The 9090-nt window shown below is 60.8% G+C and overlaps 1 long non-coding RNA gene across 1 annotated transcript; it reads right to left on the reverse strand.

The window, feature by feature from the left end:
- Positions 1–2287: 2287 nt before the first annotated feature.
- Positions 2288–7666, reverse strand: LOC144245551 (uncharacterized). Its single transcript, XR_013339289.1, has 2 exons — positions 3801–7666; positions 2288–2696 (listed from the first exon to the last, which is right to left on the reverse strand). It is a non-coding gene; the product is annotated as an uncharacterized LOC144245551 (long non-coding RNA).
- Between the last annotated feature and the right edge of the window lie 1424 nt (positions 7667–9090).

The raw sequence follows: 9090 nt of genomic DNA on the forward strand, positions 1-9090 counted from the left end.
CCCATCTAATCCTCACAGCAGCCCCATTTGACGGATGGGAAGCCTGAGGCAGGCACAGCTGGAGTTGTGCCCTAACCATTGAGTTGGAATATGAACTCGGGCTGTTGGGGTACAGGGCCCGTGCCCCCCCGAACACTGATGCATGCCTTTGCAGTGGAGGCAGGAGGAAATGGCCGTTTCCCAGAGGTCTGCATCCCAGGGGACCAGCTGCGCTCCTCTGTGGCCCCAGCATCCCAGACGGGGCAGGGATCCCCCTGAAGGGACAGTATGTTTAGGGCTGTGGAAAGGGGCGGCCAAGGCTGTCTGCATCTGGGAGGAGGGAGGCCCAGCCCCAGGGCACAAGACTGGACGTCGGGGACACACAGCAGCTGCGTGAGCAATTAGGTCTGGCCCTCAGATTCCAGGTGTGGCCTCTGGGGAGCTATAATCCCCCCAGGAAACTCCTAGAAACTTCCATGGACAGCTCCAGCCGGATGATGCACTGGGACGAGAAGGGCAAGGGGCAGAGAACAGAAGCAGGGGTGAGCAGTCCCAGGGAGAGAAGGGGTTCAAGCCCGGAACTGTCCCACCTCCCGGGAATGCGGGAAGAACTGCAGGGGTGAGGGGCTACTCTGGACGGGGGAGGGCGTCTGCGAGTGCGGCAGGGTGTTTGGATAGTGGAGGAGGGGAGGGTGGCCCAGGAACCTGGGTCACATGGGGTGGTGGCCCAGGAAGGGACTCTTGGGACTTCAGTGTCACACAAGCTGATTCAATCACACCCATTTTGCAGATGAGAAGACTGATCCCCAGTGTAGACAAGTGACCTCCCAGGGCTAACCGCAACCAGGCTGTGTGCTTCTCACCGGGACCTTCTCCCGCTAGTTTGAATGCAGCGCCCAGCTCCTGCCTGGCGCACGGCGGAGCACACCCAGCGGTGGGGGTGGGGGTGTGATTATTAGAACATTAGACCAGCCCCAGGGGGCCTGTGGGAAGGAAGGGGACAGGCTGGGGCCACAGTAGGAAAAAGCCTCTCCCTAGAGGCTCTCCCCAGGAAGCCGGCCCCTCAGCACGTGTGTGTGTGTGTGTGTGTGTGTGTGTGTGTGTGTGTGTGTGTTTGGGGTCCCCGCAGGAAATGCACAAGTGAGGAGTGGCGGGCTTACAGGGTGAGCTGGCATGACCCGTGGGGCGGGGCAAGGGTGTTCCTTGGGGGGCTGCCCTGAAGGTGACCTCAGCAGGTCACAGATCCCAACAGCGACAGAGCTGCCCACACGTGCAGCTTTCTCCCCAGACCCGGAGGGGAAGAGGACAGTGGGGGTCAGGGGCTCTGGGCATGCCTCCCCGGGTCTGGGGCCCTCACCACCCTCTGTGACCTGCTGAGGAGCTTTGCCTGGGACCTCGATGCAGCATGAGGCTGTGCTCCTCATGGCTCTGTCTGGGGGTGCCTTTGGGAGCCAGGGGGTCAATCGGGAGATTGGGGCTCACACGACGGGGGGTCTGGATCATCAGGGACCCTCAGTCCCCAGGCCAGGGCTGCAGGTGTGTGGTGACTTCAGGATCCATGGGGGCCCTCACGGGCCATGGATCACCAGGAGAAAGTCCCTAATCCCGTCAGGCACTGCAGGAGGCACTTTATATATACTTAGAACCCATCCTGCCTACCAGGTGGTGATGGATGGTATGCCCATTTCGCAGATGAGGAAGCAGAGGCTCAATGCTCAGGCTGGATTCAAACCTAGGTCTTCAGCAGAGCCCACACCCATCAGACCTATTCTGTTAGGTTTTTTGTAAGTTTATTTATTTTTTTTAGTAATCTCTACAGCCAACATGGGGCTTGAACTCACAACCCTAAGATCAAGAGTCGCACGTTCCTCTGAGCCAGGCAGGGGCCCCTACTGGGTATTTTATTTAAAAAAGAAAAAGGCGCCCCCCCCAGTGGCCCCCCACCAGCACGCACACCTTGAGTTGCAAAGGCAACGTGGAGCCTCTTTCCCAAACACAGGCACCGTCGGAAAGGTTTTCCCAAAGAGTTTGCCCACTTCGGGGGGCTCTTGGAGAAGAGGTGGTGGATGCCAGGGGGGGAGGTCGGGAGGAGTGAGGGCCCACCCAGCCACTGGGCTCCNACAAGCAGGGGAGGGGGCCCCCTCCTCCCAGGTGGACCCCTGGATGTAGAGAAGATGCCCCGCGGGGTCCCCTCTGGGCAAAAGCCAGTGACCCTAGAGGAGAATCCGTCCCGAGGGCAGATGGCCTTTGTTTTTAAACCTTCCCCGTAATGAACATCATCTCTGAGCATATAGACACACAAACATACTTAACAGTTTTATAATGTGTATTTATTGTTCAAAATAGCCCCAAAACATGCCAAGTGTTTGCAAAGGAAGAACAGGGCTCCTGAGCCCTGGGGTGGGGGGCACATGTCAGTGGCTCTTCTGTTGGAGTTCATGGCCACTCAGAGTTCTCTGCTTGCCCACACGGTCCTCCCCAGTCCATAGTGCGGGCCTGAGCCCTGATGGATCCGCCCCTGGGCCCCATTCAGGGTGCTCTATATAGAGTGGGGAGTGTCCGGCCTCCCCTTCTTCCCAGGGAAGGCAGGGCAGCGTGTCTGTGCTGCAGGGGCGTGGATGCCATTGACCTTCTCCAAGGGCAGGACCTTCCCGGAGCCCTGTGAAGCAGGAGTCTGGTGCTGATAGTCTGGGTGGGTTCACGGAAAGCAGAGGCCCCTGAAAGAGGAGGAAACAGACAGTCAGGAGGGACCCCAGAGCCTTCTGGACAAACGAGCTGGGTGCCTCCCTGGGGTCCCAGGATGGCGCCCGCGACTCTGAGTCACCTGGCCCAGCTGAACACACATGCCTCCTACTTCCCTCTCCTCTGTTTCTTCCCCTGGCACCTGGCATCCCGGACAGAAAGGGGCTACAGACCCCGGGCCGTGGGCGGGGGCGGGGGGCAGGCCTACCTCCCCTCTCCTCCTCCTTTTCCTTCCATCGCCTCGTCTCCCAGCCAGCCCCCTCCCCACTTCAGCCCCCCTTCTATTTTTCCTGGCTTAAACCTGCCACAGACACCACCACACCCGGAAAGAGATAAATAAATAAAAGAAAAACAACTTCAACTGTGAAAAGCAGTCCAGATCTGAATTTTTTCCGGCCTGAGTTAATTACACTTTAAATTGGCATGTTTACTGATCGGGGATTTCAAGTTAACAGAGACACCCCCCTCCCCAACTGTTTGTACAGTAAGACTCGGCAGGCTGGCGGGCTCCCCCAGGCCTTGGCAAGCCCTCCAGCCCCCCTGCCAACGAGAAGCATAACAGAAACATCTATTTTTGAGTGTTAGAGAAAACGAAGATATCACAGATGGTGGGGAAACAGCATATTCTGGAAGGCTGCCCACACCCCCGGGCTCCGCACACAGCGGCTTGCCCCAGGGAAGAGCGGGGCCTTCGCTCCCAGGGGAGCCTGGAGGCCGGGGCCCCACTGTCCCCAAGCCAGGGGTCTAGGCTGCTCAAGCCTCCCTCGCGCTGCAGCCCGTGTGAGGCTCACACGGCTCCCCGGCCGGGCAGAGCGCGCCGCGCCACTCCTTGGCGCAAGGCTGGCTGGGGTGCGCCCGGGGCTCTGGGCGGGAGTCACGAGGCCGCTTTCCTTCACTCACTCCACGAGCACTGCCTGGGGCCCAGAGGTGCGACACCAGGTACCGAGCCATGATCTCCGTCCCGAGAGCCACCCGGTTAATGAGCTGGGGTCTCCCCTCCACTGTGCGCCCCAGGCAAATCCCACCTTGGCTCCAGGCCCGAATGGGAGGCACCCTGTGGGCCTTCCAAGTGCACTCACCTGACCCGGGCAAAGCCTCCGGCCCACAGCCCGCACCTCTCCAGGCAGCGGTGGGAGGGTGTGGCTACCGCTCGCCCAGCCCTTGGCTCGTGACTGTGATCAACCAGTCTCCAAGTCTCGGGCGGCCGCCGAACGGCGAGTCTGGCGTGCCTGCGGGGACGGGACAAAAACAGGGATCACAGGACACCTTCCCTGGGCGCAGGGGCCCCACAACGACCAAACCAGAAAGCCCTGAGCCTGCACAGCCTGCTCGCTGGGCAGAGGCGTACCTGTTGATTGAAGAACCAGGGAACGGATACCTGCAGTTTGAGGCTGGAGTTTGTATGTTGGGCACAGGGGCAAATCAGGGACAGCTTCCTGTAGGAGGTGGCAGTGAAGCTAGACCCTTAGCGACATGGAGGGACATTCAAGGCAGGGGTATGGCACGAACACAGGGCTGGCACTGGGGCTCACAGGTATGAAAACCAGCACCGCACACCAAGGGCCCGAGGGGGGCTTGGACATGTTCAATCGTGCACCCACTGGGGTCCAGTAGCCATAATGGCCACAGAGTCCTGCCACGCCAGGGCTGTGGGACCTGACCCAGAGCTGTGGGCTCACCCGCCAGGCCTGCCCTTCCTTGGGACCTTCCCCACCCCCACCCCGCCTTGCGCAGGCTCCTCTCCACGTCTTGGGGATAATGGGAAAATGATGAACGAGCCACCGTCACACCCTTTCTTCTTGGCCCTCAAGCCAGTCCCCGCCTGTGACAAATGGCCCCTCGGCCTCCGCGGGGTTTGTTCAGCCGCCTTGGCTGCAAACCTTGGCGGCGCTTGGTGGAGATTTATGTCCATCTTCCCCGGATTCTTTTTCTGCTTCTTTATTCCCTCAAAGAGCACACTTTTATTTATTCATTCCACAAACGTCCTTCCTGCCCCTCCTGGGTGCTTCTTCCCGGCAATGACGAGAGCCGATTTCAGTTCACCCTCTCATACTGAACACCTATTCTGTGCTGCTGTCTGCAGCCGGCCCTGATCCTGGGCCTTAGCTGAGCACCTACTTTGAGCCAACACTGCAGGGCCAAGGCCCTGGCTTCTAGAAGCTCCGTGGCAGGGCAGCAGCAACACTGTCCTCAGCCGTGGGTGCCGGGTCACCCCATTTTTGCAAAGGAGGAACCCGTTTATTTGCCAGAGGCAGGTCCTGCCCCCGGAAGTTTGAGGCGATGCTCAGAAGAAATGCCACGTATGAGGATGCGAGCTGCAGGGGTGGGGGGACACGGGACATGAACTCGGGAGCCCCGCTCAGCCCTGACATCCCACGGGCTCTTCCGGGACGGCACCGGCCGCTGGGTCTGCACGGGGTGGTCCTGGAACATGAGCAGGGGCAGAGCAGGGAGGGGGCGGTGGGCATTCTGGCTCGGCGGCTGCCCAGACAAGACCCGCACACGACTCTCAACGGCGCTCAAATGTGGCAGCGAAAAACGCACGTCCTAGTGGGCTCCACCGTGTCCTGGGTCTCCTGCCGGAGCGGGCAGCCCCCTCCCCAGGCCAGACAGGAGCGGGGGGCCACGGGGACCACACCCGCCCCGACACGGCTGGCACCAAACTGGAGAGACGCCAGGCGGGGGCAGGGAAGAAGCCCCTTGAAGTACAGCCCGCTGACCATTGAGAAGAGCAAGCCCCCCACCTTGTGCAAAGAGAACGTGGGCTGACTCCACGGGCCTGCCTTCTCCTAAGGCCTGGAATGTTCCTGAAGCCATGTGGCTCTCAGCAGGCAGAGTGCTGAGGGGCCAGCCCTGCCTTGATGCCCGCTGCGCCCTCTCTCGCCCTCCCTGCGCCCCACGTCCTTGCGGTAAATGAGAGCCTGCTCCCCCAAGGCTGACGGGTGGCGGGGGGGGGGGCAGGGAGCAGACACCTTCGAGCGGGGCCAGGCGGGGCCTCTTCATGTTCCTTCTCATCCCCTTGAAAATGATTAAGGCAGTGAGAACACGGTCCAGTTGCTCTAACAGCTTTTTCAGTTTTCGAAGTGGCTCTCACAGAACCGTATCCAGGCGACGGGGCGCGGGCGGCCGGGGTCCTCGCCCACGCAGGCCCCGGGAGATGGTGAGCGCCTCAGGAGCTCGGACCACAGCGGGTTTCCACGGCACCTTGGAGACGGGCCCAAGTCACTGACCCTGTGGCTTCAGGGTCCACGGCAACGGCCCTCGGGCGGCTGCGGGGACAGACGTTTTCATTTGTCCCTTTGTTTATTCTCTCTTCTGCTCAAACAATAGATAAACCAGTAATTTGGCTTTTAATGAAATTCCGCACCGAGCGGCATGGGGTCACCGTCTCTGGGTCTAAAATGAGTTTGGGACATATGCTGCCTGAATGCCTGGTGGCGGGGCTGACACTGTGTCTCATGCATAATTCTCCAGTGCCAGCTGATAGACCCAGTGCTGTCCCCGAGGGGGAGCCTGCGGGGCCTAGAGGCACTGGGGCTATTACAGCTGGGTGTGGGGATGGTTACATCCGCGCTATTAAATAAGGCTAATGTCGCCTCCCGCTCCTACAAACATTTAATATATTCCAAAGATGTGTGGATGCATTAACAGCAATTTTCATCTCCAAATGTCCCCATTTAGTCAGCTCCATGCATAAAATATCAGCCCTGACACACCACACTCGAGCCTGTTGCGGACTGAGCTCCCCAGAGCACCTGCTTCTGAGCACGGCAGAGTGTGCTAGAAGGTGGGGCGGGGGGCCCTGATGATGTTTGCAGGATTATATTGGGGCTCATCGCTCCTTTTGGGGGGTCTTGGAAAATGGAGAGAAGAGCCCAGACCCAGCCGACCTGACCTTTATTGCAGCAAACCTCAACTCTCCCAAATGCCATCTAGAAGGGACAGAAAAAGCCAGAAGGCCAAACAGCGTTTAACCAACGTAAAGAATTTCTCAAAACCAATTACCATATTCATGGGCTCTGTCACCATGTTTTCCTGAGAGCCTCCTCTGCGCCCAGCATTTTCCTGGGGATTAACTTGATAAGGTCCCTGCCCTTAGGGAATCTGTGAGTCAATCAGCAAACACCATTTCTCTAGTTTGGGCCTGGCCTGGGTCCCAGGGCTTAGGGACACAGTAGGCAACAGGAGAGAAAAAAAGAAAATCCTTGCCCTGAGAAATCTGCATCTGGGGGAAGAGAGAAGACAGACATTCACTCACGTCAGGTCACTGCAGACAGCAGTCAGCCAGGAAGAAAGTCTTAACAGGGTGACTGACAGAAGGCGGCCAGGAAGAGGGACGCCTCGATGAACGAGGGACATCCCATCCCCTCCAGAATCCTGAGCCTCTGACTCTAGAAAGGGGAGGACCCTTTTGAGCAAGAGTGTGTGCTAAGGGTTCCCAGACAGGGACGTGCAGGGTGTGGGGGAGGCCTGGAGGGGAGGGGGCCGCCCCGGACCCAGCTCCCAGTAGGTGGTGGGTGGCCCTGAATGGGGGGCAGGGAGTGGTACATGCAAATGTCAAAAGAAGGGCGTGGCAGGCCGTCCAGGTTCTTGGTTGGGTCTGCAGCGGGGCATGAGGAAGGGGGAGGCCTCGGAGGGGCTTTGGGCAGTGCAGAGAGAGCCAGACCACTTTCTGGAAGGTTCCACCGGCAGAAGAAGGATGGGGAGACCCAAGAGGGGCCTGTGCAGTGGTCTGAGCCGGAGAGGGAGGCCCCTCAGGCAGGGCCATGCCAGGGGCTGGGCGCACAGGGGAGGTGGGGCTGCCACACCAGGGGCCGGTGCCCAGGGGAGGGGAGGCGGCCTGGAGCCTCGCCGCCCTCGCCGCTCCCCTGGCAAGGTCACTGCGGGAGCCCTGGCGCTGGGCAGAGAGACCACAGGCTGGAGGAGGCCACCAAGAGCAAGGCAGGCGCAGAGCAGGGCCTTCCAGGGAGAGGCTGCCGTGTCACCTGCTGGGGCGAGGCCACCCGGCGTGGAAAGCGCTTCCTGCAGCCCGTAAGACAATTAGCAAATGCCACACCTCCTTAGGTCATCCCTCCGAGGCCCTCTGGGAGCTCACCTTCCAGGGGCCCTGACCCTTCTCCCCACCCCGCGACCCTGCCGCAGCCTGGGCAGGGCCGGAGCCCGTNCCCCACGCCACGTCCACGGGCCGGCGGCGTGGACACCTCCGTCACCTGCAGCCGGCGCCCGCGGGGGACGCGTCCAGGGCGGGATTCGGTACCGGAAAGAGGTTGACTGTATAATATTCATCGTATAGAAAGTGAACACCTCACAGGCAACCTATTTCAGGGACCACTGCACACGGCGGACTGCAGACGGGAGNCTGGCCGCTGCCCACCGTGCGGGGGGCGGGGGGGCGTGCCATTCGCCTTCCAGAGCCAGGCCGCAGGGCCCACGTGGCCTCCAGGAAGCTCTGCCAGCAGGGACTCGACGCTGAGGGTTGGCAGAGAGGGTGACAAACGACATAGGCAGAGCCCACGCACTCACGTACCCTGGAGGGGTCGGCCCCAGGCTGGACCCAGCGCGAGGGCCGCGGGTGGTACTGAAAACAGGCCATCTGTGTTATATTCGTCATTAATAAAGCGAACTCATCACAGACAACCTCTCCTCAAGTACCCAGACACGCCGTCCAATGGCCGCCTCGCAGACGCCGTCCTGAGGGCGGATCAGATGCGAAAGGTGAGGGGGCGGCACCCTGCGGCGCACGCCCCGCCCTGCCCCGCCTTCTGGGGGCGGGGATACCGGCCGCCCCGCCCTCCGGGGGCGGGGACACCGGCCGCCCCGCCCCACGCCCGCCCCCACAGGGCTTCATCTCCAAGAGAGCATCCAAGGTGAGATTTGATACTGAGAAAAGATCAACCATGTATTATTCGAAGCCAAGAAAGCGAATATAACACGGTCGATCTCCCTTCAAGTACCAGGTGGCGCTGCGCTGAGGAGCGGCTTCCCCGGCCCGCGGGCTGCAGCGGATACGGACGGCTAGTGGACCAGGTGAAGTACATTCGAAACAATTACTTTCCAACTGGTCGACCATCCGTCCCGTACCCCAGAGTGGTGCCGACACCGACGTTCTTCCCCGAGGAGCCGCGGCCTCCGAGACGGCCTCTCTGGTGGAATGTGATACCGAAAAGGGGTTCACCGAGCAACATTCGTCGTCCGGATGCAAAGTTGCTCGGGTAACCTCTCCCCGAGTACCATGCAGAGGCTCGGGCGCTGGGACCAGGGCGGACGCTTCCGGCTGGCTGGGCTCGCCGAAGACCCTCCCCGAGGGCGCCTGAGCGCTGGGCATCCCCCCGGGACCACCCCACCCCCCAAGCCCGGCCGTCGAGGCCA

This window comes from Crocuta crocuta, unplaced genomic scaffold (assembly GCF_008692635.1).
Source record: "Crocuta crocuta isolate KB4526 unplaced genomic scaffold, BGI_CrCroc_1.0 scaffold299, whole genome shotgun sequence".
Lineage (NCBI taxonomy): Eukaryota > Metazoa > Chordata > Mammalia > Carnivora > Hyaenidae > Crocuta > Crocuta crocuta.